The 19,271-nt window shown below is 38.6% G+C and overlaps 2 long non-coding RNA genes across 3 annotated transcripts in view; one reads left to right on the top strand and one right to left on the bottom strand.

Annotated features, from left to right (window-relative positions):
• Positions 1 to 7,603: 7,603 nt before the first annotated feature.
• LOC138052491 (uncharacterized) overlaps positions 7,604 to 19,271 on the top strand; it is a 26,379-nt gene continuing 14,711 nt past the window's right edge. Inside the window, exons 1-3 of one of the 2 annotated variants that reach the window (XR_011133087.1) lie at positions 7,604 to 8,654; positions 12,856 to 12,946; positions 18,095 to 18,257. This is a non-coding gene — a long non-coding RNA (uncharacterized lncRNA). Of the gene's footprint in view, positions 8,655 to 8,834; positions 9,048 to 12,855; positions 12,947 to 18,094; positions 18,258 to 19,271 lie in introns of those variants that run through there. The other variant, XR_011133086.1, reaches the window with a different exon arrangement.
• Positions 13,179 to 17,165, bottom strand: LOC138052490 (uncharacterized). The gene is made up of 2 exons (XR_011133085.1): positions 15,982 to 17,165; positions 13,179 to 13,741 (listed from the first exon to the last, which is right to left on the bottom strand). It is a non-coding gene; the product is annotated as an uncharacterized lncRNA (long non-coding RNA).

Below are 19,271 nucleotides of genomic sequence, written 5' to 3'. Positions count from 1 at the left end.
CAGCTGAAGTTTACTATTGTATTTCTGAGGCGCGTATTTCGATATTCTCTTTCCTCATCCAATTAATAATGAAAACATAGAAAGAGCGCGGAAAACCACAACTCGAAGAAAATCGACCTTCTTGTTGCGCTGGGTTTAAATTATATCCGAGCTGATAATAACCACCTGTCCCCTCCCCCCACGCAGATAGGCGTCGATGTCTTACATGTGTACGTGCCTAGCGGAGTCGTAAACAACCACGCTCTTGACACGGAGACACCGTTTTGCCCGCCTGCTCTGAAAATAAGTCGTTATACACCTATTAACGGTAATCGCTTAAGGTATCCTTAGGAAATGAAGGCGTCGAATTAAGTTGTTTTTATTATAATCAGAGATTCCAGTCGTATCTCGTTGAATTGCAGGCATTCCGCGCTAAAATGGGGCTGTGATTCATGTACGCTTCGGTGATTAAGCAAGAGGGTATTTTCACAGCGGTAAAAAGTAATCCATTAGTTGAAAACACGAGAACATGGTAGAATTTTAATGGGAAGGAAATAAAGCGGGAATGGGCTTATTGCTTTTTGTGGAAAATGATCTAATGAGGCTTAAAAGAGCTAATATATAAAAGTTATTTTTTTGTGCATTTGATTTTTCCGATATAGTCCAGTATTGGTTGTTTCAGAGTAGGCGATTGCTGCCATTGTTTTTGGCAAAGTTCCGTTGAAGCTTCTAAAGCGGACCTTCAAGGCCAACTGGCGCGAAACCAATAGGGAAAAATTGAAGTGGGCCGTGAGAAAGTGTCCTTTAATCGTGCATGGAATCATGTTTTGAAGTGAATTTTTCTCGGATCCGATATAAGATTAACTTTCAAATCTAATAAACTTGTCCAAACAAATTTACATTTGTGAAAAACTCGTAATTCTCCGAAAATGTCGGGTTTTTAATTTTGTTTTCCAACTTTTTAAATATTCTGAACTGAAAAAAAAAGAGCCGCGTTAGGTTTCTGGTGTTGTCGTCTTAAAAATAACGCCCTTTCTTCGACCAAGTGTCGTATTGTTTGCCGGTCACAAATCAAACCGCTTTGTTAAGACACTCACCAGTCTACGTTAAATACAAAAATGTTAACTTTTTATATATTAAAAGATACCTTTACAATTTCCAAATTAATAGTTAGTTACGTAAGATAAAAGCGCTCGTGATGTGAGCGAATTCCACATCCCCCTATTTTTAAAGCGAAGGAAATCAAAGAATGCAAGTTCTACTTTTGTTATGATTCGAAGTTTCTTAAAAAAGAGATTTCTCAACATATCTAACCTTTGCTACCGGAACGCATAACTCTTTTCAAAGTTCGCAAGTGTCATACGTCATCGAGTAATATACATTGGAGTACCTTAAAAGTTTGCCCTTCAAGCAAAAATGTTTCCAAGGTTATGGAGACAAGAATGATTGAAAAACGGCCTTCTAACGATGAGAAAATCGATCACTTATGTCGAAGGTTTCGACTTATTCTACAATTTTTCCATCAAACCGTCTGTTCTTTAAAGGCTACAGTCGACCTTTGTCGGTATTAATAATTGAAGATAAATAGCAAATATAGTCGGTGTTTCGTGAAACTGCTGAGTAAAACAAGACAGTAGAACTACTGGATGACACTGGATAACTGTGCGATGTACAAAGGAAAATCGGCCAGGCATGACAGTGTGAAATTAAGAACATTCATTCCAATGCAGGTTTCATTTTTACCAAAACAAAACAGTTCTTATTACTGAGGCCTAAATTGTTAGGAATCAATGTTAACATGAACTCAGTCTTTTCAAGAACAACAGTGATTCCTTTTCTCTGCATTCGTCTTATTTATTTCCAAGAAAAATGTTGAAAACAATTGTTACCAGTGAACTGATTTTTTGACCTAAATTATTCATTCATACTTCAGCAAACAGCTTGCAAAATGATAATTTAGTGTTACAGTGTATTCGTGTTCAATTAATCGGTAGCACTTTGCAGACAAAGCGAAACTCCATGGGCAGAATAGAGTTGACGATAAACTAAAATTCGCTGCCATTAATGAGTTTAAGGAGCCAAACAAAAAGGGCTTCGTAGGATTTAAAAACGTTTAACTATTTACAGGCCGGTTACAGATTTTAGCTCTGCATAAGGGGAGTCATAAGGCTAAGTAGTTTAAACTGAGAAAATGTGATTGTTGCCGTTTAAATTTGTTTACTGCATGGAGTAGGAGGTTTCATCATATGGGATCTGATTGCTTGCAGTCCACACACCCAAATAAAAACGATAAACGACAAATGCACGTGATAATATGAATTCTTTATTGATTACGAAAACGCTGTTTATTTGGCAGTTTCTTTGTTGACACAGCTATAGTCATTCACACCCAAATTTACGCCGACATTCAAATACACTCCCTCCCACATAGATTACCTCTCAAAAATACCTACAAAGCAAAGCTCTAAAGACTGAAGAGATGTTTTTCCATTCAACCGAGATTTTAGCTTCCTAAACAGCTTTAAGGAAAGTCAGAGAACGAACATAAACTTCTGGTAAGACTAATTTGAAAACAGTGCCAGGGTCCACAAACGCCATCTCGCGTGGTTGCATCAATTGTTCGTCTGGTCGCTTTAAACTGTTTACCTTTAAAATAATATGTTTTAGCTCGACGGCCCATAATTGCATAACAGGCTTAAACGAAACTAAATTACCTCGGCCCACGCAATTTGACTTGAGTAAAACACTAGTCGTTTTTCAGTCAAAACATTTACCTTCTGCAATTACGACAAAACTCGAATTGCTCAGTCTGCCTCCATATTCAAGATGAACATAGAAAGTTATGTCAGTTAAATAGCCAAAAACATTCATCCTTTGACAACATTAACGCAATCATGACTGTGAACAACTTAAATGGAAACTGACTCCAATCGGCTTTTGAAACACACGGGCAAATTCTTAACCTACGAAACTCTATTGAGAATATCCGAGACCTTACAGTTCCAACGGGATTACAAAGCCAGCTTTATATAGTTGACGCAAATCTAAACTGAGTCACTATTCTACAACTTTCTGTCCCAAATAATAAACATCACGGATTACTTTGTCTGGGAGATCCTTAAATTCCCTTGATTATGGATACTTGACAGACTGAGGTGGGCCTGATAGATCCACATTAGCGATCTTTAAGTATTATTACACTGATTTTAAGTTCTCTTTGGCTTTTCTCTTTTGTCTCCAGCCTTGAACTTTAAAGATAAGTCAAAGAGTGTCAAGAAAAATTATGTTAAATTCAGCAACCGCTTCGGATTAAAAATAATTATTGTGAGTCAAGGGAATTGGCCGGTGTTTTTGATATTTTAAGTTGAGAATGATGTCCCAGTCGCTTTTTTTTCTCAAAGGTATTTTTTGGAAATTTAAATAAACAAATGACGGTGGTCTAAATGAATTTGGGCGGATGTGAGCATTGCTAGTAAAATGGATAACTGAAATTCCGACGTTTAAAATTATTTTGAAACTGCCGCACCAAAAACGAAGAACCTTTAAAAAGGGGCACAATATTTCTAATATCAATTCCCAAAACGTGCAATTTCAAGCACGTTGTCAAAGGTTTCATCTATTACGTCCAAAGAACAGTAAATTTGGCTGACCTTCAAAAAGTAGATGGCCGGAGTTCCGCAAAAAACACGTAACTTGCATAACGTTAACACGAAACATTGTAAACTGACGCTAAAAACACGATATAACATTAAAAACGCATAATTTTTCATTCTACTCCAGCCAACCGATAAATTTTTTTATGGATAATAGAGTCAGAGAAATCAAGTGATTTTCACTTTAATGGAACCTGACCTCGTTAACGTTTTAAAATGGCAAAAAATAAAGATGTCACAATGTAGAACGTGGGGCCAGGAAAATGCGAGAAAAGTTAAGATTACGTCAGTTTCTGACCTTTAAGCCGTTATTAAAGTGAAATTAACTGAACTCACGTAAAGTTTACGTGGAGATGAATTAGAAAAGACTTACTACCAATGGCCATAAAGTTACCCCCCGTCTTTACCCGACATCCACTCGTCGAAGAAACTTGGACTCAGTTGTCTGTCCAGGTGTTGAGGGTCTCTTTGTCGGCGGTAGAACAAACTGTTCCAAAGACATTGCACCAGGACCTCAGCTACCAGTCTTGTGTGGAAATTACGGCGCGGCGGATTCCTTCCCCGCTTTTATCGGAAATCAGTAGAAGCTCCTATCGATTTCTTCTTGCTTTTGTACTCACTACATGATTTAACTCTCACATATTTCTTGCCTCCAGCGTTGCAAAAGTTTCATCTTCAAAGCATATTTCTTCTCCAAGCACAACACGTGTGAATATGTCATCCTCCCACGTACATACGTAACCAAAGTGTGTTTTTGCCGAAATTGGCATGAAAGGAAATTTCTGACGAAAAGCTAACGCTAAAACGCCAGCTTTCCAATTTCTTGACGGTGGTAAATTTACCATATCAACCCAGTGATAAACCCATTTCTATGAAAGGAAAGCGTTCTCCATCGTTACGAAACATACTTGCGCTCAGTATAAGGTAAATCCGTTAATTCAAGAACAGATCGGGTTTTGTTCTTAGACCTCGTTGAAACTGAACCGCCCTCGCAATTCGGTTGTTAAATCATTCTGAAACGCTTTCGTTTGTTCAAATGCAAATCATTTCCCTTCATTTTGCTCCAACGTGCTTCGTTCGCGCTAGGAAAGCCACATGGCTCTCAAAAACCCTTAGTCCGAATTGATAAGTACTTTCCTGTTTCCGAAATTACCATCGAAGGAGCTTGAAATTCAACATTAAGTTAAAACGTGGGAGTCATTAGAGCTTACTTTTCCAATTTGTTGCACGTACCGTTAGCTTCAATCCACTGGCACTTGAAACAGTACTAGGGAGATAACGAAATCTAAGGACTTCCACGCATAAAAAAAATGGCTCTACTTATGCCAAAAATGAGCGCTTTGCTATACAAGCTATAGATAGAGTTATCTGTTCGAAAGCCGTCAAGAATTGGCTTTACACTGAGCCGTAGAGGTAAATCATAGACTTACAACAAAACTTTATCAAATTGACAAAGAGTATAACACAAAAAAGGTGCGTCCTTCTAGGAGGAATAATATTCTTTTGAGCGGCCATTTTGATATTGATGTCTTCCTCTGTCCAATGGCCGGGCATTCCTCTCGTACAGAAGCACAATTATTTCACAATAGATCAAGAGCTTGCCTGAAAAAATTAACTTTACAAGCAAATAAGATTCCAGTGAACATTTGTTGGCAAGTTTTGTTCGATGCAGAGTTGAACAAAGATTGTATTATGTGCGCGGCGAGTTCAGCAGTTCCGGTGAGCATTACTCAGCGAAATTCTTCACGTGGTATGTTGATCGGCACTGTACAACGAGCTGATGTCAGTAAAAAATTAAAAGGTTAGTTCATTCCCAAAACTTGGCTCTTCGCCTTTTAATAAAATAAAAGTTGTTTTCTTTCTTCTTGAACTTTGCAAGTGCATGAGTTGGTGCCGGAAGACTGCGAGGGCGCCCAGCGATTCCCTGGAAGGGGTCAGTCAGTAGAGCCGAAAGATTTCAAAGGCGCGAACTGTTCATGGATATCGGCCAAAATGACGCCAATGGACAGCCGATTTGTAGTTCGATGTTTGCACGCAAACGGATTGACCCAAAGCCAAAGTTGCTTTGCACACATTTTGCCGGTAGATATGTACAAAGAGGTCTCAGATCAGGGCCATACGTGATCAGCCAATTACGAATGAGCGGGCATTTCCTAAAAGTACACTCGAAGCTCTCTAACAGGTTTACCCGTAAATAGCAGAAACTTCTTGAAAAAGAAACACTCAGTTTAATCTTACAAACTATTATCTTCACATGGCAAAAAGACCAGTTCCAACAATCGATGCATTCGGTGGTAGGCTCACGTGGGCGTTGAATCGTGTAGGTCATCTTCAGTGCCCCAATCCGAACTTCATGTGAGAATTAGCAACAGAGACCCTTTGAGAACGTATAGCTATTTCGAGAAAGTGATTTATATCATCAGTAGCATGCCATCGTCTGTCGGATTTCGAACAGGCCACCGAAATGTGTTCTTTAAATCTCCGTGGTCGTTCAATAGATGGATAGGGAAAGTGCTATCCTTTTGAATAAATGACAATCGTGCAGGCTTTGAGCCTTCTGCTGGATAGAATTTATCCAGTGGATAGCTCAACAATTAGGTCTAACAGTTCAGCTTCTTCGAAGTGATGTAAACGATGGACGCTCGAGGAGGAAGAGGGTTTTCATATGTGGAGTGTACTGACAAACATTGGTCATCATTTGTAAATAATCGCTTTGTTTTCAGACAGCCCATAAAAAGATTGTGGCCGATGAAAAACAGTACTAACGACCCGCTTGACTGTGTTTAAAAGGGCTATGTCACGAGGTTTAGCTTAGAATTCAGTGACTGGGAACTGACGACCACATCGCGCAAAGCGTTAATTTGGAGAAAGGTTTGAATAAACCAGCAAATACAAAAAAAGGCATCGATGGGCAAAATTGAAGAAGATTAAAGTGGTTTGCAATTGGGGTTTTGAAAAATATTCAGCCAAACGGTGTTTCAAAGTTTGTTTGTAACTAAGTCATGATGTATACTCGACAAAGTTTTTTCTCTCGAAGTTACTACACAAAATCAACTACACTGCAGCCCCTTTTAGATAATATTATGTCCCAGGATGGATGTTGTCTGAAAATGATTATTTTGTAACGATGTCCATAAATGTCGTCGATGAAGAAATACTTGAACATGTAGACCTTGCTTATTGTTGTTATGTAAGACAGTACACGCCGGAGGATGTGTTCATCTGGCAATAATTTATCCTGCAAAAATGAAACAAGTTTTCGCTTCTCGTTTATTTGAAGTCAGCCATTAATTGACGTTCACAAGGCGATTTGACTCAGGCTCAAGACTGGATAGCATTTTTTAAGTGTGATCTTAAGTTCCTCCGAAAGACTCAAAACCCCAAGCTGCTGTAAAAATTAAATCAATTTTTGCTCTTAGAAATCCCAAAACGGTTTTTGGAACTTGAAGGTCAATATTATACATACTGAGGGCAGCGTGTTCGAGACGAGATACGGAGATACAAACTCTGGCAAGTTTTCAAGGCTAAACTATCGGTTTAACAATGACACCAGCCCCAATAATCAAAAGCACATAACTGGTGAGATGGAAACCACTTGGTTTCCGAGGTTTTAACCGAGACAAAGCTTTGTTAAATGCTTAGCCTACCAAACGTTTGACAAGAAAAAAAATGTTCTGAGCCACACCCATTTCTTTTTGAATCAAGGGTAAAGATCGTAACACGAAAACTGGACAATATCTTCAAACCCTACAGATTTTCGCTTTGACAAAAAATCTTTTGCTTACGTCTTAAACGCTCTGGCGGTTTCAATATAATGATGGCGGTTTAAAACAAATCTGCGGTTTTTCAGCAATATCAGTCCGTATAACATACAAGTTATCTCTTTACATTCCCATGAAGCATAAAATCGGTTAATTGACGCGTTTGAGGTTACGATATAGCATCCTATATTGAATGTGGACCATGAATCGACGGTGTTAGCGTGCAAACGAATGCAAATTAAAATTTGTTTTAACTATAGTCGATACATTTATGTCAAATGGAGTAACCACGTTCAAAATTAAAATCACAACAATTTTGTCTGCAACGTAAGGTTTAGACAAAATGTTCTTTAATTTATGAAAGTGGAGTTTAACGATCTCGCGTGCAGAACTTCCCAGGACGAAAATTGATCGATGTCAGTTGCAGTAACGCGTTGAAATATGGAAATAAAAGAGAAAAAACTCTATTCATTTTTTAGGAATGACAGTTGACTATATTTCCGGTTTCATTTGAGAAACAAAAGATTTACAAACAAAAAAAAAAATTAGAAACTCATTACATAATGGAACGGACATCGCTATTCATCTGCAAAAATTCACGCGATTTAATTGAATGTCTTGCTCCCAGGAAGCTAAACAATAGAATACCATGTGGAAGAAATCAACTGTCGGAAAATGTGTCTCTTAAACATTAGAGCATTTTCTGAGTACAAAAAAAAAATTGTTCCTACGGTAAGATTTCCGTTTTTGCCGGCGGCGTGATATACCATCTTGAATGCCAAGTGTAGGTAGAGTTTATCTGAAAGTAAATCAATTTTTCGGAACAAAATTGAGATCCTTTTTGATATTTGAAAGTGACAAAAGAGCGCTTCCGAACTAAAAGAGCAAGGTCGGTTTACTTTACCGAACAAGAAACTCGAAGACAAATATTGATAATGGCTGATACATGATATCCTTAGGCAATTCTATCAAGAAACACTATAGCGCACAATACATCTATATAATATATCTATCTCTATATATATTTATAAACTTGAAATAAAAAGAAACCGAAAAATTCCATCACGTATATTTTCCCGTTCATTAATAGACCTTTTATTTTAAGAAACAACAGTAATATTAAGGAAACATGGAAAGGAACGTTTTTGTAAATATACCATGAACGTGTTCTTCAGTTAGGAAGTGCTAGATAAGAGAATATTCAATCCATGTTTTGTCCAGACACTGACCAGTTGTTGAACGCGGGCGGTCAGGCTAACCAGTAAGTACTGAAGTAAATTGGTTTTTGTGGAGCTTATCCACTGTGTAGAGATTAAAATATCAATATTTTTAATTAAGCAATGTATTTTTCTGGGTGGTGCGAAAAAAATCCTCAGTGATCAAAGCGAAGAGCCTCCTACAGGAAGCAGCTCTAGCTGCAAACGAATTCAGGAAGCGATTTCAAGGGTGTGTTATATCACGCTTTCTTGCATGCCGAGCATTTGATCGACGTTTAAAACTGAACTTATTCCAACTCATGCAAGGGTGGAATTTACCACAAATGGATAACCACAGGCTTAAAGGGGTTGTTAACAGCTAAGTGTGGTGGAATGTCCCAGACGCCTTGGAAGCGTAAACAATGGTTTTTGTGCGAACTTGTTCAGTGCACCGCAAGGTAATTAAATCAATCAAGCAATTCGAATTACACGAGGCTCTTTTTCGGAAATCACAAATTTGCGGAAATGTGGTAACTCATTTTTAAACCATTTAGCTTCATATCAGGGGGCGGCTGAAATTCAGGCTATATTGCTTTTAAGTTTCGCTTGGTCCAAGATCTCACTTCATGATAGGGTTTGCTTTTCGCAATATTCGGGTATACGTCTGTATATTTGACAAATGTACACGGTGTAGTTAACCGGCCAGAGACGGAACGAAATACCTTGATGTGGTTTCATTTACGCAAAATTTAAGTACGTGTATGGATATTAAGAACATTTATCATTTAAAGAGAGTGTACACCACAAGAACTTCTTTCCGGTGACTCTGTACTTTTCGGCCCAGCTGTAAAAAGCGCCGCTCGGAGGTTCGGCTTTATATCATAAGTAATATTTTCATCTTTCATTTAAGTGGAGTCCTTTTCGTTACAGTTGCAATTGAAACATTATATTGTTGTATTTCCGCTTTCGTCATCCCCAGCAATCCGCACCGAATAGAATGCACAGGTGCCTTTTCAAGTATTTTTGTCGCCGGCTACTTCAATCTCACTAACCCAGTAAATGTTCTTGAACAACTATAATTGAATGACGAGATGAATTTTTTTGCAATGGTGATCCGATCGTACTCGGAAAAAAAATCCAATAGCTCCTTTGCGGGAGTCGCACACGATAACTAGTTCGGATACTCTGCCACTTAGCAAAGTTAGTGTGGAAACCGGTGATTTTTTGCCTAGTCACGTGATACTGAACATGCAAACGAAATCCAAGATGATGGCGTTTGAAGTGGTGAAGTGCACTATTGACTATGCACTGACCTATAAGAGACCCGTGGGAACTTGGCCATTAAATTAGGTTCTGGTAGCAATTGGCCTGCTCTACTGCTGGGACTAAAATTGTGGAAACCGTGCATTTTCGCCATTAAAATGAATGACTAAGAAGGAAATTGATTGCCCCGGTTAATAAAATTAGGAGTGATATTTTGTGAGCGAATCTTTTGTAAAGTCTATTTTATGAGGGTAGCACGTCATAACCATAACCATAGGCTATAAAAAATCATCTTGTTGCCCTCAATCAGACTAGACCACAACACCGGGAACTCCGTGGACCGCTATTGGGACAAGGCTTCTTAGCCGGGGCCTACGGTTTTTAAGTTTATAATCCTTATCCGAGAAGACTTGAAAGTCTAACCATTTGCGGATGTACTTTTACAAAGGCAGCACTTTCTCTTCAGTTATTTTAAGATCCTGCGTGTTACATGTCGGTCCGACCAGAGTCGAACTCAAAACCTCTCGCATGGCAGCCCGATTCTCAACTTTACGATTTCCTATTTAGATGTGTACTAATTCACTAGTTACTACCTAAATCGTAGAAATGCTACCGATGGGAAGGGAGATGTTCAATTATGCTTGCTATAATTTAACTACGGTTCGTGCGTGGAATTGAAGGGAGATTTTAATAGGTCTTGAGCAGCCTGAGGGACAGTATAAAATCTGAACACCCAAACTGGATTCCCTTCTGGACAACCAATCGAGAAAAGAAAGAAAATAATAGTTTGAGGGTACGAGCGTGTACTTCTTGAGATGGTTTTAACAAGCTCCAAGTATGAATCATGTGACATTGAAACTATACACTTTGTGCTTGAGTAGACTCCAAATCATAAGTAAGTGCGATCTGCTTGATTTCAAAAGGTAAGTTGTGGTAAAAATAACTACGCATCGTTTATGAGGAAACGATACAACGTAAATAGTCCCCTGAGAGGACGTGGGCATGTGGTTATTAGTAAAATACCAAACCGATAAAGATTGAAGGAAATAAAAGAGAATAGAGTAATTATAACTTTGAGCATGTTGATCATTTCCGAGTTCACTTCAAATTCTTTTCCACAGCAATTTGAAGCGTGAAGTGCTGTGGCTATTATAGGTCTACTTTTCGTGTGACTAAAGCTAAGTACTTTACATGAGAAAGACTTGTGAATCACCAATTTCAGCTTGACAGTGGTCAATATTAACCAACCGCTTGATTCGCTTCTCGTCCTTTGGGATGCTTTCACGACAAAAGTTCACGGAAGTTAATTCCCGTACGGTGTTGATATGGGAGACCATCGAGATCAGAGTTAGTGGAGGCGAGTCCCCTCCACTAACTCTGTCGAGATATACGACATGTGAGTCCTTTCGTTAACGCTAACTGAATAGGAATCTTGACCATTCACCACTTTAGTTCAGCCTGACAACTTTTCCTATTTGTATTTCACGAAGCTGTGATAAAGTTTATATTCACGGATAAAAGAAGCAACAAAGAAGCGAGAACGAACCAATAGACTAAAAAACAGAGCACGCTGCAAGCTTCTGTTATAACCTTCTGTGTAATTCAAGCAATAGTTCATACCGGGCATCTTAATTTCTCCATTAGCGCGTAACAACAATTCCTTGCGCCTTTTACCACAATTCCTTGTGTTTCGAAGAAAAATGTGTTCTTCTCCCGATTACAAAGCTGCCTCGTTCGTTCGCTTAGGCTCACTCACTGCGGCAGCAATGATTAACCACGTCGGCACTTGAGGAAACGAGATAAGAAGGCAGCGATTATTTATACACCTTGTCAAGAGGGTCGTTCCTTTTTGAACCGTAAAACAAGGGATGTTTTGAGTACCACGATGGGTAACAATGCTGTATAAGCTAAGTGACCCAGCAAAGATAGATATTCAAATAGTTAAGGGGGTAGTTTCTTAAGAGACTGTGGTGCTGCGTCAGTGGGGAAGTAGTACACAAAAATTTGGCTTTATCAACAGAGTTGATAATGTAAATTCTAAAAGCTGACGTTTCGAGCATTAGCCCCTCGTCAGAGCGAATTAACGAAGGGAACGCTCGAAACGTCAGCTTTTAGAATCCCTGTACGGTGGTCAATTTACATTATCAACTCCGTTGATAAAACCAAATTTTAGATACCCAAATAGATTCTTCTCAAACACCACACAACCCCGCTTGGGGTATGGTTCGAGTAATGAGCTATCGTTCATTGTATATATTTATTCTTTAGTTATTTAATGACCACTATTCCTGTATGTCAGTGCTCGACTTGTGAATGTAATAATTAAAATGGGATCGCTCTCAAACACACTCTAACAACCAAATGTTGAGATTGAAGATAGACGCAGTTATGAGAAACGAATGGAAAACTTGAATAAAAAAACAGGTTTGAACGAAATGCGAACCGTCGACCTTTGTGAGAACGGACCAGGGGGGGGGGGGGGGGAGGGGGGAGGGGCGTTTCTCGAAAGTCTCAAAACGTTTTAGGCCGCGTATTTCGATTGACATAAAACAATTTGTACCCTCAAAAGGAAAACGTTTTTAGTAATGAAACTTTGCAATTGTTTTGTTTTCACTGGTCTCGAAAACATGGTCATAGATCAATTTTTCAGAAGATGAAGCAGATCATAGTTTCACGAATTGCTTTTCGGACCCGGAAAGGTTTTGGGGCCTTTGAGAAACAGGCCCCAGGCCCCAGTTATTCGAAGGGTGGATAGCGCTATCCACTGGATAAATCACTATCTGCTGGAAAGCTCAATTGGTTTTGATAGTGATTTATCCGGTAGATAGCGTTATCCACAATCTGAACAACCGAGGCCAGAGCTCTACCAATCGAGATATTAAGAAAACTGACTGGGAACTAGTCGTTTTGTGAGCTCGTCAGTAATAAGCTAAGCCCATAGAGGATAAAGATATTGCTAGAGACCATATATGAAAGACACTTAGGACGCTTTCTATTTGACAGAACCGCACTGACTGGCCAGACGGGGCATTTGGAAGGGCAAACACCTTGAAATTAAGACACTCCTCCAGAAGAATGTCAGGGATTATCCGATGTAAGTGCTCCTTCAAATTGTTGCATATTCTTTGCAAATTGACGAGCCTGCCCGGTCAATTCTGACAACAGGAAAGCGCACATACATTCAATCTCAACATGCTTCATTCTAAAACTAAAATATGTTTGTTTTCATATACAGTCTCTCGTACGCATTCATGAATCCTTCTCCTAACCTAATCAGATTTCCTCAAATCCAGTCCGCTGAGTAAGCCTCTAACTTCTTCTTGTTGTGTTTTTTAACACCATCATGTTTAATTATTTCAATTTTCCTTATCGTATAACAGCACGCAATTGCTAGTACAAGCCTAGGTTGTCCACTTCACATTTTTTACCAACCAGTCCGGCTTCATGTTGCCTTATTTTCGCTTAACTACAACACGGTTTCATCCAAATGAATTTATTGCGCTAAGCGCCAAACACTAACGAAAATAATGGCAGTTTTATGCTCCTATATAACAGCAAGAATTCCACAGTACCTTAGCAGTTTGTTAAATCATGTCGTTGTTCAACTCTATTTGAATTATGACATACGAAGAACCGTTGCAAAACAAGATATTCAATAAAAATAGTCTCAGTTGAAGTACGGGTTTAAGCCAACTCTTGCTCGATTTAGTTGTTCTTCTTCTTTCGTCTAAGTTTTCTTAATTTCTTGAGCTTTCCTTTCTTCTTCTTCTTTTTCTCCTTCTTTTCCTTCTTCCTGTCCCTAACACCTTCTTTTGATCTCCCTCCGAAGAGAAAAGATCTTAGCGTTTTCCTGTTTTCCCAAATGGCTTGGGAACCTTTCTTTCTACAACTGAATGAATACGTACAAAACTGATCACTTTCAGTTTTAAATGGCTCAATGAGGATATGTATAAAATTCGCATGTATTTAATATAATAACCACTGCCGCTTTCGTTATTTCTACCGACTTCATCAGTAGTAGTACCAGCACTAGCATCACCATTGGAGCCATCATCATTATCAATATCACCACCATCACTGGCACTACGATCACCTTCGGTATGCCTAGCGGGACAAGGTGGCTGGAAACGTAATTCTAGAATGGTGAAAGGCAAAGATCTTTCCACAAGTCTTCCCTGTCGAATTTTAGCTAGAATCTGGGAAGTTCTATTCAACACGGTGAACGGTTACTTTCGAAAGAAGAATTCCTCGTCATCATTCGGTGACCTATGAAATATACTATTGTGGTTCAAGTTTTCTCTTGGTTTAAAACTGATTTTTAGACTAGTTTAATTTTAATATTCATTATCATAATCTGAACAAAGGAAAAATCAAGATTGAACTAAAATGAAAAAAATTGAACCAGATATAAAAATGAACCAGAAAATGTACTTTTCTCTATGGATATCTCGGTTGTCTGAAGCTAAGCTTTCTATGGTGTCTTCAGTAAGGAGACCACCCACTTTGAATTCATGTGGACAGCACAATTACGAAGCAGAGCGCCCAAAACTGGGCGAACAAGCTATCTGTGAGTGGGTCAGGTGCTAGTTAAAAACTTCGAAAGACGTACATAAAATCAAACATACACACATTATGTTTATAAGAAATGAGAAGTAAAATCTGGTTTGCTGAAGCCTTTTTGATAAGACAATTTTACTCGAACCTCATTTGATATCAAGATTCTTGAAATGGCTCAACCACATCACTACGTTGGCTTCTAAAACTCCCAGTTATTTCGTAAATAGTCTGACTAGTACAGAAAAGGAAAAAGCAATTTATTAATAAAACTCGCTTTCGCACATGTCATTGCGTTGCTGGAAAAGTATTAATAATTTAAAGGTGCATTGAGATCTTACAAAAGTCTGAAGTAAAATATTATGTTTTTATCCTACTGATCCATAAGTTACTGAAAACTGGCCCAAAAAGCATGCAAAGACTGTTTTAAAACTGAACTATCTAAGTTAGCAACGAAGTTACAACCTGGTAAACACAGTTTCTAGACAAACCATATCCTTTCGGTAAAATACGTGATTAAATATTCAAACAGTTGTACCTCTTCAGTCAGTTCGAATTTTTGTGTTCTGTGGTCGAGAATTATGAGGTAAGTTTAGCAGCACTGTAACCACATTAACAAGCAACAAATAAAGAAATCTTTTGACTTCAACATATTTTTATGTCTGTTCTCGCAGAATCAGTATTTGATTCACTGAACGAAAAATAACCTTTTAAAAAGTCATTGGGCTAAAAACTCTGATTACGTGGGTTCCTCCGAACACATCAAAAGTCACACGCCCTACAAACAAATTTGCATCGAAGTAACTAAACACTACTCAGTCCCTTGATTAAAACCAAACAATGAAAGAAAAGAAAAAAAACTAGAAAATAAGCTGGAGTTCGGGCTCAAATTCACTGGCCACCTTATTTAGGCCGAGAGTGAAATATAATACGGTCGTTTTCAAAACAAGCTTATAAAATTTCATTGAAATTAAAGCAAAATAAAGTTTATTCATCGAAATGAATGAATGTTCTCCAAACGCATCAAAATGCCTTGAAATTAGGTTTTTTAAAATCCATTTTTTATCCATATCATTACTGGTAAAATAAACTACGTATCCAAGTTTTTGTGTCGCAGATTTCGCTGCTTTTATTCGATTTGAACAATTCAACGAGTAACTCTTACGTCTGAGAACGAATAGTCACATTTCTTGCCTTATAACGTACGTTCTTACTAATGTCAAGAGCTTCAGTGCAGTATACGTAATCTGTCTAAGTTCGAAAATCCTTGCGTGGAAGTATCAAGAAATTCTCGAACAATAAGGTTTCAGCACATCGCACGGGTCTGTCACAGTGATCGGGAGATAAGTAGTTGAAGGTCTTGATTTTTTCGGATAATCACTATTCGATGCATATTAAAGCTCTAAGCGAAACCATTTTATTTATCCTCTGTAAACTGATTTATCCCGGGTGGATAGAGAAATCCACCGCATTCGAACGACTCACATCCAATTTAATGCAATTTACTAATGTACGAACATATGTTTTGGCGATGAGAACGAAATCAATTTAAATAAGTTCCAAATAAATACTTACCCGGAACACAGAGACTGTTCCATATCCTGTTTTTTCTTTGGATTTAATCTTGTAGCACAAATTCTGCATCTTCTACTCTCACTTTGGCCCATAGTTTCCCTCGATAAAAAAATTCAAGAAATCATCGAGAATAATTTGTTTAACTTTAATTTCAGTTGTTCGCCCTCCTCTCCTACAGCTGGTAGACAAATCCGTGAACCGATGATCTCTTCCCACAGAAAGCGTAGACAGTTCCTCACCTTGAATTGAATTAATTTGCCGTAGAAATTGTCGAATTCACAATATATCAAGATGACTACAAAACAAGACAACAGAAAAGTATCTCTTGTTTACTTATTCATCTGTCTTTTGTCATCACCCTCGGTTTTATGATGAAAATTGTTAAAAATTTATTAGTTGCTCTGAGCTTGGAAGAAAGAAAGCTATTATAACTTGAGTTTAAGTCCCTCTCTTAATCAAACAAAAATTGAAGCATTAATTAGAAAGCTCTTTTCATATTTTTGTTCAATTTAAAACCATTGAAAAAGGAAAAAACGTCATGGTAAACGATAGACACTGAATCGGAATCCATTTTCTTTCGCTTTTGAAACATCACATAATATCTAATTCAGTTTGAAGAAACGCGCCAATTTCAATGTTTAATTTTTACCTTAATTGCGTCTCGGAAAACATGAAAGCACTCAAGAAAACGAAACTAACTATTTTCCAAAGGTTCGCGTACTAAGTGCTGTCTATAATTCATTCAGTTTTGGATAGGATCACGTGACCTCAAACAGTTGACAACGGACAACTGCAAGAAAGATTTCCGTTGCCCCTTCGTCAGAGCGAAGTGTTTGCATTCCGGGTTGTTGTTGTTGATGTTGTTGTTGTTGCTAATTGTCTATGTAGGATATGGAGAAGCGTTGCCACTGGTGGAACCATGGTCACATGATCGAATACTACATCAAATAAAGTAATTGAATAAAAGGCGGTCATTTATTCAGTAGGGATGTGGATTGAGTTTGTTGGTTCTCTGCTCTACTCCGAGGGGCTTCTCTCTGGGAAATCCGGTTTTCCCCTCTCCTTAAAAACCAACATTTGCTTCGATTTGCTTTAGTGTCGTGTGATTTTACTTGAGTTACAGTCCCCCTGATTAGTAGAGCACTTGCGCTAAGCAAGATAAGATATTGATGTTATTGAACAAGCATGGGAAAAAATTGGTCGAATTCCTTTTTTTGCAAGTTTATGGACCGAGCCAGGAGCCCAGGTGTAATTTCGAAAAACAATGATTATGCAAAATGTTGGGGAGTAAACAAGGTATATTATGGGATTTGAGAAAGTAGAGAATGGCAACAGTTTGGCAACCTATATAGACCACTTTCATAAATGGCGACCAACTTTACATTATTTTGTCTTTATGTTAATTAGACCTACTGCCCTCTTTTTACAACAAATATTCTTTTGAAATTTGCTCGTCTTAGCGAGGTTAGTAGGGCTTATTAGCATTAAAACAAAAGAATAATTTATTTGGCCGCCATTATGAAAGAGGTCTATTACGCTGCTTCGTGACCTGTCCACCTTAGCGGCCCGTATTGCAAAATTCGGACCACTCAGAGAACCAGTCAGAATTCTCCTTCTCATCTCGGACCAGCTTGCCTATTTAACAATTAGACCCGTAGCCTGCAAGGGCTACCAGTCAATAGCCCATGAGGCGAAGCCGAATGGGCTATTGACCCGAGGCCCTTGAGGGCGAAGGGTCTAATTGTTTTAGTATCACCCAACTAGTTGGACAGAAAAGGCAATAATAAAGTTAGCAAATGCAAGTTAAAGAAATATCTATTTGGGAATAAAACGAAAGAAAGCGTCACACTTTTCGCTACTCGAGGACTTTTACTAGTAGTCCTCTGGTAGCGTAGCCAATTAAAATGCAGGATTTGCATTAGCCCACTAGTTGGGTGATACTAAATAATAAGAAGACTTAAATAAAGGGACTGTCATTGTCATTGTTAACGTTGTTCATTTACCTTGATCAAATCAACTTGTTTAATAAAACAAAACTTTCGAGTTTTATTCCTCATCGACGCAGCACCACATGTTCACTAGAGACTAACCCCTTCATTCTGGATTTAATTAGGCAGTGACTCAGTCAATAGACAATCGGAATCCTACAAACGAACGTACAACGCCAGGTTGAAGATTTCATGATGTGACGAAATTTCCAGAGTGACACCTTTGCATTTAGAACAAGCAAGGGAGCAGTGACTGTGAACAAAGGATCAATCCAAACTGTTGCTGAGGTCTGACTGAATTTTTCTTGACTTGATTCAACTGAAAATGTGATCTGCCTTATTCCAAAATGGCCACCATTTTATTTATCATTTGTCTGCCTTAAATTTAGTAATCCTTGCATCCTTGCCTCGCTCAACGCAAGCCGAAGTAACAAGGGTTTATTCCGTATCATAAGGGAGCTTAAGCACGTGCGTTTTTAAGACGCGGACGGCAACCGGAAGAGACCAATTCGCGTGCCAGGACAGTTGTGTCTCCCAAATTTCTATACTAATCATCTCCAATGGAGAAAAGAAACCTGGCAATGAAATGTGGTTGTGTGAAGACAAGTTAAAAGGGAAAACAGGTCACTTGCGGCTGCCGTCCGCGTTTCAAAAACGCTCTTTCCGCGAAGCTAAGCACCCTAATATGACCAGGGGCACGTTTCTCGAAAGTCCCGAAAACCTTTTCGGGCCTGAGAAGCCAATTGTGAAACTGCCAACCGCTTGTTTTGGAAAGCCGATCTTTTAACAACTTTTCACGCTAACTAGAAGGATCATGTCTGTGAAGTTTGACGACTTAAATCCTCTCCTTTCTTGAGATACCGAAGAAACTGTAACACCCGAAATTGACCCGTAAAGTTTCGGGACTTTCGAGAAACGGGCTTCTGAAGAAGAGGAAGGAGCAAAGGACAGCTTGGTTATAGCACTCGCTTCCCACCAATGTGGCCCGGGTTCGATTCCGGACTCGTGGCCATATGTGGGTTATGTTTGTTGTTGATTCTTTACTTCTCTGCTCCGACAGGTTTTTCTCCGGGTTCTCCGGTTTTCTCCTCTCCTCAAAAACCAACATCTCTAAATTCCAATTCGATCGGGTGCAGCCCTACCTCCTTTAATTAAAACCTCTTCCGGGTGATTGGAGCTTCCTGGGTAAATGTCACCGTTATTATTTATCATTATTAAGAAATATTTTAATAACAGCCAGTTCAGAGTAAGAGTAGTAACTAAGGAGGGCTGCATACAACGCTTGATTAAATCTTTTTTTTT

This window comes from Montipora capricornis, chromosome 6, assembly GCF_036669925.1.
Source record: "Montipora capricornis isolate CH-2021 chromosome 6, ASM3666992v2, whole genome shotgun sequence".
NCBI lineage: Eukaryota > Metazoa > Cnidaria > Anthozoa > Scleractinia > Acroporidae > Montipora > Montipora capricornis.
The sequence above is the reverse complement of the archived record's forward strand: the minus strand, read 5'-3'. Positions and strand labels throughout refer to the sequence as shown.